Raw genomic sequence first — 13,944 nt, forward strand, 5'->3', positions numbered from 1 at the left:
AGGGTCCCTGCATCCCAGCCCAATTCTGTGCCCATTAGACCACATTTCTTCTCAAGGCCCACGTCTGACTATTCATTACCAATTCTCACAGGCCTATTCAATGCAGTGACTTGGCTTTGTTCTTTCTCTGTCAGTGTCCTCCTCTCTTCTCCCCCCCCACCCACCTTGCCTTACGATCTTAATCCATAACACAAAGGTTTTGCCCATCGGTTTGCTGGCGTGAGGCAGAGCAGCGGAGAGATTCATCACCTTAAATGTAATGGAAATATCTGCTAATGAATGAGCCCTCGTTACACTCGTTACAAGGAAATGCTTAATTGACAGTGACCACCGGATAACAGGGTTTAATTAATAAATCTGGGTGGCGTCTCCTAAACCACAGGAAGGGATTACAGGGGTTAATGTGTCTGTCTGATGGACTTTTATGGAAGAGTTTTGCTGCCTGTCTTTAACCTGCTGGTCTCCCACCCGACACTTGTGAAGGGGAGAGTCAATTGGTTAGAAAAACACAGCGGACCTGCCTGAATGTTTGAACTGGGGTTGGCTGGCATCTGGGGATGGGACCAAGGGGATAGTTGTTTCCCTGATGCTCCATCCAGCAACTGAGTTTCTGTTCTAACCACTCACACATCACCATGTGTTCCACAAACAGTCCTCTCTCTAACTTTACATTTTCATTATGGGCTCGTTAGCTTCTCGGTGATGCTCCTAGCATTGGCCACACCGATGCTAGTGACGCTTTTGCTTTGGGAGCAATTCATTAATAGACATGGGCCAGATCCTCAGCTGGTGTAAATCGACATAGACCCATTGACATCAATGGAGCTAGGCTGATTTACACTAGCTGGGAATCTGGCTTTATGTTCAATTGCAAGCTGTTCTGTAGTGCGCTTGGAGAGCCAGAGCCCGATTCACTGAGGACAGGTTTCCATTGCTCAGATTTGCAAGCTGCTTGGATGTTAGGTCCTTTCTTCTTCACACCATCCCTTTCCCAGGGTTCTTGGTACAGTGTGAGCAGCTAAGGACAGCCCAAGGACTGCTTGCCTGAGTGTCTGTTTGAATGAGTATCTGATCACAGCCTCTTTTCTATATGCCCCAGAGGTAGCTACACCAGAGACGTGATTCTCCACATTCTGGGGCATCATTTACACCTGTGCAAAATGGGGCTATAATCAAGCTCTTTGGGTCACGAACAGCTTTTTGCTTGGTGTTTGTGCAGCTCCTAGTACAATGATGTCCTGGTTCATACTCTGGGCTCCTAGGTGCTACCGCAATACAAAAATATAATCATACTGAACCTGAAAGATAGCATTTCCCACCCACTTTGCAGATAATTGAGCCAATGGTTTTCAAGTTCTCAGGGTCCCTTTAAAAGAGGAACAGACAGCAGCAGCATTTGGGCTTCTAATACAAGGAGGTTTCATACGCACAGGTGTATCAGTATAAGGACCAAACCCTCAGCTAGTATAAATTGGCATGGCTTCATTGGACCTAACCCGATTTACACCAGCTGAGGATCTGGCCTGTGAATTTATGTTTTCGCACTGAAATAAAATGACAGCCGGGCTTTCAGCATGAAAACACTAATCCAGTTTTAAGGAGTGTCTCTCTTCAAACAATCTCCCCTATGACCACGAGAGAAACATTTGTATTACAAACAGGAATATCATGCGGCAATGTGGCATTACCAGTTCTTCTGAAAACGATTAGGCATATAAAACCCCACAGTCATCTCCTTGCCCTTCTGGAACAGCCATTTGTGGTTCACCACCAGAGTTTTAATAAATCCATATCCTGGCTATTTTGTGCTTTTTGGTTTGATCTGAGAACCTTTTAGCCTGGTTGTTGTGTGTAAATTAGGGTGACCAGATTTCCCAGTATTCGGGGTTTTGTCTTGTATATGCAACTATCCCCCCAACATCCCGGGAAAAAAAGTGTCCTGATTTTTCACACTTGCTATCTTGTCACGCTAGTGTAAATCTCTGTTAAAACTTAGATGTGGATAAATTCTTCCCCACAGCGACACTGTCATAAATCCAGAGCGAGTCAACAGAAGTCCATGGAGCTAATCTGGCGTTTATACTGGTTCTGCTGACAGCAGAATTTAGCCAAACAAATCTAGTTAGCTCTAATGGTGCTCAGGCTTCAGTCTGTTATGGACCATAGGCCAGATCCTCAGGTGATCTAAATCGATGCAGTTTCATTGAAATCAATGGTACTAGACCAATTTACACCAGCTGAAGATTTAGTCCCAGATCCTAATCCTGATCTTCTTGAAGTCTGTGGGAGTTTTCCACTAACTTCAGTGGAAACAGCAGCTGGCTGTGTCATCATTTACACCTGTATGAAGTGGGTGGAAAACGCAGACTGGTGGTAGCATGTTAAACCACTTTGCAAATGATGACACAAGGTGCAATATAGAAAAGAATCTTGCCTCATAACTTAAACAAACAAAATGTCCTAATTTACGTTACCCATATTCAAAATCAGCGTCCTCTTATGGATCATCTTCCCACCCATCCCCAGTCTTGCACCTTCCCTGCAGTAACTACACATTTGTAAACTGTATGTTCTGTCCTGGTCTAGTCCACTTAGGGGATAAAAGCTTACTACTGCTGTCAACTAACAGTTCCTTCTTTGGCTGAAATAAGAGCAGTCTGAGCTTTAGGGCTGAAAGGTCTGGATTTAAACCCTGCTGATTACCGTAAGGATGGGGGGTTGAGGAAGTTGTTACACTTCTTATCAACACACTATTATCAACACAATATTGAGCTGGAAATAAATTTGCTTTAGCATGATGAGTTTGCCTGCTTTGTTCCCCCACCCTACTCTGCCCACACACAACACCCTGTGTGGCTTCTGGGGTGTTTCTCTCCACCTTCCAGGTGCTGGTCTTTCCTTTCATTAGGACTGAATTGCTCTGATCTGCCCTAGTCACTTTGCAATCTGCTTCTGCTCTCTTGCGCATTTGTGGCTACCTCCTGGTTTTGGTGCTGTGTGCAAATTTGATTGCCCCTGGATTTCTCCATGAGGAAAGAAAGACATGAAGCAACTGGGCAATGTAAAGAGAGGGACTGGCGGAGGTGGCAGTGGTGGAGGCTTAAAGTCTGTTGGGTCAGAAGAGCCGCTGGGAACCCTTTGAGATCCTGCAATAGGCTATGACTAATAGGAAGCGTCATTCTTTGGAGAGAGAGAGATTCTTCACTATTTGATAGAAGTGACTCCTTGTACCACCTAGAAATGGCCCATAAACCTCACCTTGAGAACCTCTGTCCCAAAGCTAGCGGAGAAGTATTATATTTAGCTACTGGCAGGGCAAAGAAGAGTGCTGAAGAGCAAAGCAAAGAGACGGAAATGCCAGGTTTTAGCTCTTGGATTGGTGATGCTCCTTGCAATGACAGGACCTTAAGTTCTCTCTCGTTCTTTCTGCTTCCCTTCCAGTACAGAATAGTATGTTGTCACTTTGCTCCACTTCTTTCCTAGATCAGATCTTTGGGGCAGGGACCATTTTTCTCTTGTGCGCCTAGCACAAGAGTGTCCTAGTCCATGACTGAGGCTCCTAGGTGCCACCGCTATACAAATAGTTATTAGTCATAATTGTTAATATCCTCAAATTCCTTTACGATGTTAAAAAAATACAATGATGGATTAAGCATAGATTGTAGCTATTGTGAGCTCCTGTATGGACTGTCAGCCTCTTTGGGACAGGAACTGTCCTAGATCAGTGGGGCCCGATCCATGATCAGTGACTTCAGGTGCATAAGTAAGGAGTAAGGGAGAATTCTGCTTCTCCTCCTCTGCTAAAAGTAGAATGGAGTTCCCCCTCCTATCCTTGCACACCCCCAGGCCCCCTTCCTCCTTGGCTGAAAGCGTCCCTTCCTGTTTCAATTTGCTTTAACCGCTGGGTACCACTGTGCTAGAAATATTAGCAAATTTAGGAATCGGTAGCAGAGAGGGAGAGGAATGGAAGAGACTCAAACAAAGGAGAGAGGCATGTGCTCAGATGGGATTTGAAATTACTGGCAGACTAGGCAGGTGTAGGGAGTTCTGGCTGTCAGGAGCTACCCTTGCCCCAGTGATGGGGAGACTGTGAGAGGGAAGGAAGGACAGGGAGGCTGGAGCTACAGGAGAGGATAGGAGAAAGAGACAAAAATAGAGCAGGTGCAAAGAGTAACTGCTGATACCTGTTGCAGATAGGGCCAGGCTCGATTTGTACAGTTTGAGCTAACCCCTGCTGGAAATTGGTTGCTGGCTCCTGTTGACTGGAATCGGGGCTAATCCCCAGCCTAGGCATGCCTGAGACCCATGGTGGCAGTAAGAAAGGATGTTGCGGTGGCCCAGGCATGAAGAGATGGAAGCTGAGATGAGGCTTTCATGAAAGGTGGTGCGGAGGCAGCATAGCCACGTTCTAGCGGTAGCTGTAGACAGGTCTGCAGACACAGGAGAGGTGGAGGAAAAGTTCAGTGTCAAGGGTAATGCCAAGGTTATGGACAGTGGAGCCCAATGGGAAGTCCAACTCAAGGAGACAGGGGAGTTATGTTTGAGGATGCTCCTTAATCACATGGGGCTTGGAATTGCCTACCAGTTGTTTAGTGAAATACACCACCCCTTAGCTCAATATAACACAGTGAAAGCTCCTGGGCTTAACCAATGGCACCAGGGCTCAAACCAGGGTCTTAACAGCTACATGTATTTTAATGTCCTAATTATGTTCAGTGGCAATTGAGTTATGTCTGACCTCTCACTGTACCTCATTGATACTGAATGTTCTTTCTGCAGAGGCAGGGTGGGGTTATCCCCACATGGTGCAGGACTAGACTTTTCATGCAAACACTTTTCACTAAATGAAACAGGAATGAGCCATAGCTGGCAGAGTTAAAAAGATTTCCAGATTCCTGCATTATTCCTTGGGTCCTAGTAAGCAATAGCATGCCATTTAAAGTCAGGAGCCATAGGTTTTTCTCTCCCTACCTGACCCTTCTCTTCCCCTATCAGATGCACCCCCCTCATCAGCAGCCTGACTTCCTCTAGAGCACAAGTCGCTACACCCAGCCCTTCCAAGGAGCTTCATGCCTCAAGGGAATGTCTACCATCCCTCCCCTACCCTGCTCCTTATCCCTCCCTCTAATGTCCTGGGACCAACCTGGCTACAACAACACTGTTATAAAATAAACACACAACCAGCTCCTTCGTGTACAGCAGAACCTGGATTTCACCAAGCTTACAATCGACCAGGTTTACGAAGCAGTTTTCCTGGACAGAAAAACAAAATCACACAATGCAAGTGATGCTGATGAAGAACAAGCTGATATCCCTTCGTGTTCCACTGCCCTCGGTGCACTGGAAATTGCTTTGCAGTGGTTGAAGGACAAGTAGTAAATGATGCAGTGATCGGTACTACAACTTACACTCCACCCTGCCTGTCAGTTTGGGATGTTTTGATTTTATGAACTCTTCAGTCCCCAGTTAGTTTGTAAAGTAGGGATTCTACTGTAATACCTCCTGCCTCCTGGGTGCTGAAGACTTAGAGTTTGTACAATAACTTCTGCTGTGCTTTATTATTTATCTACTGCCAGGGCCTGACTCTCCCCTCTCTTGTGCTGGTGTAAATCAGGAGTAACTCCAGTGAAGTGAGCGGATTGCACCAATGTGAGACTTGTGTAAGTGAGCTGAGAAGCAGGACCTTGGCTTTTATACTGCACCGTGGTATCTAAGCTCCTTACATAAATCTATCTCCTGTGCACGGTCTGCATAGAGGGTGGTCCCTGTGATGTCAGTGTGGGCTAGGTAGCATGCTCAGTGTATCTTGGGGTGGCTGATGGACTCTCAGTTGGAATGGTTGCATTGAGATAAATTCTGGGTTCAGATCTGGGGCCTGCAGAACTATAGGGCCTAGGAATGAAGGAGCCTGTTTATATAGATTATAAACAGGCCTGGAATGAAGGAGCCTGTCTATATAGATATAGTTATAAAGATTGACACTTGATGACATCAGTAAGTCCCTCTGGTCTTCTTCTTGCAGGCTGAGAGAGTGGCAGATTATCAATTCCTTAAAGTTCCTGAAACACCATCCAGTATGAATAGACTCCTTGTGGAAAGCCCACACGATTGCAATGTTTTGCAGGTGTCTCTAGGGTGACTGAGACATACTCTTGGTCTATTCGTTTGGATTTTATTCCTCTTCTCCCCATTCAGGCAAATCATTCTGGAAAAAAAGAATAACCAGGCAGGTATGATCCCTGTGGACAATGGATGCAGCATCAGTTACTGAATGTCAAAGGATTCCTCTTCTGCACTGCAAAGGAATTGAAAGCATCATCTTCTTAAGCTATCACCCATCTTGGCAGAGATCCACCCAGAGCCAGGCAAAAATAACTGGTCTTGAGCACAGCTAGCCCCAGATATGGAACCCTGATCAGTTTTAGGCCAGGGCACAGGTTAAAGGCCAAACCAGGGGTAGGGTTTGGGGTCCACAGTGCCAAAATCAGGTAAGCTGTTCTCAAGACATTTCAGCCCCAAACTGTGAGGATCTAATGATATCAAGTGGTTTCTTCTATATCATCATCAAATATGCATAGACTGCTGAGGACCACTGTGCTGGCCAGTGTGACCACGGTTGATGTCATCACCCCAGGGATGTTCTCCACGGGTGGCACCCGGTAAGGTCAGGGCAGGCACCCCTTTGGGCACTGATGGAGAGTTTGAGAGCATCATGTGCCAGGTTTGTCCATCTTGTGATATGGCTGAGAAGAGTCCAATACTATTTTGGAATATAATGAGCGTCTGAAGGAGAGCCACCATCTTGAGCGCAAATCTCTCCAGAACAGTTGTTTGGATGATATTTTCGTCAGATTGCCCACATTGAAATGGACTCCTGGAGGCTTTGAATCTGACCTGGGACCAAAACCCCTAAGAGCATAGCAGAAGGGGATGTGTTGGCCATGATATTTTGGAAACAGTACATGAAAACCAGGGTGAATGGATGAGTGCACTAGTGGGCAGTGTTCTTTTTGTGCAAAAGTCCCTGATACACCAAGTCCCTTTTAGATCCAAAGACTTTTGCTTAATATTCACATCACACAGATGGAGTGGAACTCTAACCAGAGGTCTGCTCAGGACTAAATTTAAAGCCTGACTTGAAGCCCAACTAGCCCATGGCTGACCCAACCCCAGCTCGAGCCCAAGAGTGTTGCATCGTTTTCAGACCTGACCTAAACCCAACACTCCTCCCCAGATCTGTGTCAACACCACTGCTGCTGCTCATCCTTGGGGCTCAGCTTGGTGGGGGCTTCCTGAACCCTGACCCTCATGCTCATGATCTGTCTCTGGCCGCCGCCTGCTTGGGGGGGTTTGGACGGTAGTGGCTGCCACCTCGCCACGGATGGTGCTGTGGAGTGAGAGACGCTGCGACTTGTCGGCACGCTCATCCTGCAGCACAGACAGAGCAGCCAAGTGGAAGCTGGGCACACAGCCACCATCTCACTGACCCCATCGGCAGTAGGAAGAGATCAGAGCCTACCCAATCAGAGCCTGAGAGTGTTGGATGGTTGCTGGACCCAACCCAACCTGACACTTGTAGTAGGGTCCCATTGAGCTCAGGTCAGGATGCAAGGCCCTAGCCCGAACTCCTGCACAAAACATGAGTGAACGGCCTCCGGCAGGAGGTTCTCTGCCGGGTTGAGAGGATGGAATCCTCACCGCCCAGACTATGAAGCCTCCCAGGAGCTCCCTGAGGCTCTTAGTCCTCTGCGCTCTGCCTCCACAAGGGTGTGTTGCTCAGTGGATCCACATGTTGTGGAGAAACTGGCCATGCTCCTGACTCTTCCTAAGCCCACTGGCTCCTGGCCCTTTCCACCCCCCCCCCCACTTGGTGGCACAGAGAAAGTCACCACAGAGCAGGGTTCTATACTATAGCAGGGCCCTCCCTCTATGGGATGGCAGTGGAATCCCAGTCATCACCTTTGAGATCTAAGATCACCCCTTTTCTAGGCTAGAGGATCTGGCCCATGATACTGTAGGACACTGCAATGAGGGATGCTGTAGAAAGGGCTGGGCAGAGTTGCTACTGCTTGTGCTCAGCTGCTTTGCTAACTCCAGTAAGGCCGCAGTTTCCAGTTCATCTTTCATAGATTAGCACTGTCCCTGGACTAAACTGGCTGCAGAAAGTTATTGTTCAAAATCCAGCTGGTTTATCAGCTTTTTGACTCTAGTGCTGCGCAGAAGGCCTCTGAACTTCCTCAAGCATATTACGCTCTCTGAGTCTCTCAAAATCTAGCCACAGCCAGAGTGAGAGTCTCTGGGCCAAGTTTCCAGCTAGCTTGATTTCAGATGCACCATCCTTCTACACCTCCTCCCACTCCCCGTTCCAAACAAACTTTCCACTGTTTCAAATGGAAGCTCATTTGGAGGACTACCCAGGGCAGAATGCAATGGCTCAGTGTTTCTGCTGCCCCAACTCCCATTGGCTTCCCTAGGATTTGGATTCACATGGTATACAGGAATGGGCCTGAAGGCTGCAGCATAGAAGTATATCTTTAGACGGGCTTGAGATAATGACAGCTACTTAAAGGGAGTGGTTAGATAAACCGAGGCTTAAGTTATTTTCTTCACTTTCATTGCGGTGAGATTGGAGCTGGGGAGGTCTCTGGGGTTCTGTTTCCTGGCCTGCCATTGACTTTGGCCAAGTCACTTAACCCTTCTGTGATTCAGGTAGACAATCATAGCATATAGGGTTGGAAGGGACCTCAGGAGGTCATCTAGTCCAACCCCCTGCTCAAAGCAAGATCAATCTCCAGACAGATTTTTGCCCCAGATCACTAAATGGCCCCTCAAGGATTAAACTCACAACCCTGGGTTTAGCAAGGCCAATGCTCAAACCACTGAGCTATCCCTCCCCCAATCTAGAACTTGCGGATAATAATACTTACTTACTTGACAGTTGTGAAGAAAGCTTAATTACGTGCTGTTCCCAAAGGCTATTAATATCCTTCAGTTTAATCACTAATATAATTACAAAGTACATCTCTACCCTTTATAATGCCACCCGATATAACACAAATTTGGATATAATGTGGTAAAGCAGCGCTCCGGGGGCACAGGGCTGTGCACTGCTGCAGATCAAATCAAGTTCGATATAACGCAGTTTCACCTATAACGTGGTAAGATTTTTTTTGGCTCCCGAGGACAGCGTTATATCGAGGTAGAGGTGTATTCATTATTATTATTGTTGTTAGAGCTCATGACAGATTTCTTTATAGATGTGTCGCTGGCTTCTACTTTGTGATATGATGGGAAGAAAACCTCCAGAATGAGAGCCTGATTCTAATCTCACACTCATTTAATTCCACTCTGCATTTCCGGTGGTGTAACATCAGAATCAAATCTATTTTTATAACAGGTCAATTTTGGGCCAACTGTAATGTGATTAATTCTGCACTGTTTAGTTCCTTTCCAGGTAGCACAGAGCCCATTCCTGTAGGAACACAGACACACTAACTTAACAGCTTCCCTTGTTTTAGGGCCTGCTCCCATTGAAATCAAAGGGAGTTTTGCCTTTGGCTTCGGCAGTGGCCAGATTGGACCCCTCGGAGTGCAAGTGCTCTTCTGAACTGCATTATTTCGTACTCTGCAAGCTCAGCAGTGGGTGTGCCCTGCCATTATATAGGGCACCAAGAAACACACCAAACCGGATAGAATAAATCCGTACCAGTCATGGGGTAGGATCACTGGCAGAATTGGAGATGTTTAGAGAGATGTTTATGGGGTGGTGCAGATTTTCTGATGGGTGTTGTATAGATACCATGTACACTTGAGTATATGCCAAGAAATGTTCCTTTTGGCAGGTTAACATTTGTAGGTTTTTTTTCTTGCAACTGCTATGAGCCCAGAATCAGGATGCATAAACCAGGGCTGGGGAAGCTGGGATGTACAGGAAGAAAAGTGTACCAGCCTGGACATCCAAACATAGAAATAGGACTTGACATGCAGAATAGCCACAACTGGCACTTTGCACCAGTCTTAGGACAGCGAGGAAAGCAGAAATTGTGAAGAATGGCATGTAAGGCAAATCCTCCTTCTGATCTCTCTGGACACAGTGTGAGGTGGAGTGAGTGAAGCCAACAGATGTACTAAATCCACAGCATTCATAGCCAGGTGCTAGTATAGCGATTTCCAGTGGTTTGCCGGCCCAGTCGTCTGCCCCACTAATCATACACTGAGATCACCTTCTTCCTCCTTCTCCTTTTCTCTCTACCCCTCATCCAGGTTTTAATGAAAATACTAAAAATAGAGCATCCCTGAAATGATAATCCTGCAAACTGATGTGTCTGTCACTTCCCCCCACAAAGAAGTTGAACTGGAAATAGAGGGAAAGAAATCCAGAGACTTAAAAACTAGCTGCACGGGATCTTCTGAAAGGTGCCCTTGGAATAGCAAAGAGTGCAGGGCAAGAAGTGATGTGTTTTAAGGCTCAGGATCAGGGGTAGTCAATGGGTGGACCGGGGGCTAAATCTGGGGGCTAAATCTGGACTGCCAGCTGCTTTTGAATGGACCTCAAAAATCTTTGTATTTACTTATTGTTATAGTTATTGCTATTTTTTAAATTATTATTTTCTCTGGAATCTGGACCTTGACTAGATCTTGCCCAAGAAATTTGGACTTTGCCAAAAATAATTGACTACCCCTGGCTGAGGTGCTTTTGAGGTGAACCAGACAGGTGACAAAATGGTATTTGCTTTTCAGATTGTTCTCTCTGTGTGAGGATTTTGTGCTGGTGAAGAGAGCTGCTTTGATGGGTCCTTTGGGACTCAATTCCCCTCACTAGCCATGGCGGGGGCAGGGAGAAAGCAACCTTTCCCCCTGTGCTGCTACACCAGCGTTAGCAAATAGGGGAAGTCCTAGAGTAGACAGGATGCAGCATCTAACCCTTCTCAGAGCTCCTGAGCACTGTCTAAAGTGAATATTTCCAGCAGTGCTGGAGTTACTTAGTGTTCTCAGGGCCCACACCGCCTGCAGTCATTCACAGCTGTGCAAAGCCAGTGCAGTCTGACTAGGTGGCATTTGTAAAATCCACCTGTAAAATGGGGCTAAGACTTCCGACCTACTTTGCCAACTGCTCTGAGATCTACCTGGTATTATTATTTGATGTCTGCTCTGCACAGGTGTAAATGAAGGTGCAGGGCAACAGTGAGTCAGGCCATCGATGTTCAAAAAGTCCTACGACTGGATTGAGGTCACACAATGAGCCGGCACCAGAGCTGGAGACAGAACCTACAACTCCTGCAGCCCGAAGCACAAGGCCACTTTCCATTGAAAGCCTCTTTCTGGGGCTGGGTGACTGTTATTTGCACAATTTGCTGGGTGACTGTTATTTGCACAATTGTCCCCTGTCTTCATCATGCAAGACACTAAACTTACGAACATGCTTAAATTCTTGCCAATTTCTTCCCTGATTCTGATTCTGTCCTTGCACATACAAAATTTCCACTGGAGACAATGGGCTGCAGGATCAAGTCCCTGGATTTTTATACACACACACACACACACTCCCCCCCTGAGGAAAAGGGCACATGCAGAAGTCCCAACCAGTTACTGTTATATACCTCAGGCTGAACTGCTCTTTGTAAAGTACAGGTATCCACTCCCCCCCACAATTACAGTCAATTCCCCCGCTCTCTCTCACACACACACCATGGCATGCATTTCACCTTCCTTCTCCTCCCCATCCATCCCCACTCATCCCATTTCTTGGGAGTGAAGCAATCATAGGGAAGAAGGAGTTACCAGACAGGCAGCCCTGCTTCGGGAGACGCTTGGTGGCTCCAACAGCTGTGCGGGGTTTGAGTCTCTCTGGCAGATGTTTGGTTTTCCAGCCACTTCATTAATGTTGGAAACAAAACCCCTGATTATTCCTGACCAAAGCACTCCTTTTATGATTGACAGCCAGCGTGTGTTTCATTCCACATAACCCATCTTATTGCTCTAGCCTTTTTTTCTTCTCTTTTCTATTTTTTTTTTAAATTCTCATTATTAACAAAGTTCTTTTGGACACTTCAGAGAACTGATCCCATCTGCCAATACAGCTCTCCCTGGGATCTAGCCGGGGAGTTCTAGCAGCTCCTGGAGTGGCTGATGAGAACCTGGTAAAGACTGAAGTGTCAGCTGCAGATCTACCAGGAGCCAGACTTTCAGATGCAGGAGTGAAATAAATCAGACAATAAAGGATCCAAGTCCTTGAATCAGCTAGGTATAAAGCAGAACAGCTCCACTGAAATAGATTTCTGCTTTGCAGCTTGTCAATTTCATGAAAGGCTGTTTCACTCCCAGCATCTATCCTGCACCCTAAAATTAGCAGATGTCATAGATTTATCTGCTGGGTCTTGTCAGCTTCCCTTAAAGCTATTTCACTCCAGCAACTGCACTCTGAAATGCTAGGGGAAATTGCCCATCTCCAGCTACTAGCCACCAAAGAACGCGCAGCAAACGCAAGGAAGTGTAATGACCCTATCTCCTTTCATATATTGTGGGGTTTTTCTGTTTCAGGATTCAAACCCTGACTTCTTTAGGACTTTATTTATTTAGTTATGATCAGCAAACGCTCGCTACTTATTATGACACTTTGAGTTATCGTTAGATATTTTATTTCCTTGAAATAATCATTATTTGTGTTATCTGTTGCATTGTAAGTGTAGTTATTAAAATCTGTTTGTTTTTTAATAAAAAACTGGATATTACTATTATTACTATAAAATAATCTAACCCCTCGAGATATTTTTGAGGTGGTTTAGCAATTTAAACAACGGTTCTTCAATATAAAAATAATTAAGAGCATTCGGATACATTTTTATTTGAACTCATCCCTTACCATTTTAATTAAATTCCTTTTTATTGTAATCACCTTTAATTTCTCAGCTGCAAAGAGAATAAACAAAGTATATTCCAAGTATAGTAAATAAAATACTATTTATTTTAAATATTGATGTGTTCCTAATTACTTTTAATGAATAAGATTATTGGTCTCTCTCTGATTTATAAAAATTTCTGTTTGGGGTTTTTTAAAACAAGTATCTGTAAATTTAAAAAAATGCTCTATCTTTGAAGAAAACATCAAAATTAGATCGTCTGTTTCCCTAAGCTTACTATTCCAATTTTTGACAGTGTTTAGAAAGGATATCCATATTATTTTTATGGTTCTGAAAATAGACCGTAAAACCAAACAATATTTGCAATAGAAAAAGAAATATTGATCAAACGGAAGACAGTTTTAACAGGATTCCAATATATGTTTTATAACTGGAACCACAGCAAACAAAAAGTTACCCAAACTCCATGCTAAAGACTCTGAATAGAATGTTTTTTCTCTTTCAAAACACAATATTTTCCATACAAACAAACACGAAATCTATAATTTCTGAACTTTCTAAAAATTAAAATATATGGTTTGTTACCTTACAGGTCAACGTTACTTTGAAAATAAAAAAGTGAGCAATACGGTTTTGTAGACTATATTAATGTATTTATTACATCTAATAATAAATCTATACTTAGAAAAATTCAGTATATAGCTACTTTCTTAATTAATTTAACAATTGTTTGTATCATATAGTCGATTCACGCATTTTAGTTAATGAGGGACAGACCAGAATCAACAAACAATTGATGTCAAAAGTAATTCAAATAATTGTGCTGAAAAAGTCCTGTCCAAAACGAGGCGTGGGATAATTTCTAAAAGCACTACAAATCCCTATCTCAAAAACGATTCTCCTTTCAAATCGGGAAGAATTGACCCAGTGTGAACATAAACCAGAGAAATAAAAATCAGAGCTAAGTCATCAGGAACGGTTTGGCTTCTGCAAAGCGCAGGAAAATTGCACGAAAGCCCAGAGGCATTTGAAGTTAAACAACAAAGAAAAAATAATAATCTTTAGAATTAAACGAATTGACACA

This window comes from Gopherus flavomarginatus, chromosome 13 (genome assembly GCF_025201925.1).
Source record: "Gopherus flavomarginatus isolate rGopFla2 chromosome 13, rGopFla2.mat.asm, whole genome shotgun sequence".
Lineage (NCBI taxonomy): Eukaryota > Metazoa > Chordata > Testudines > Testudinidae > Gopherus > Gopherus flavomarginatus.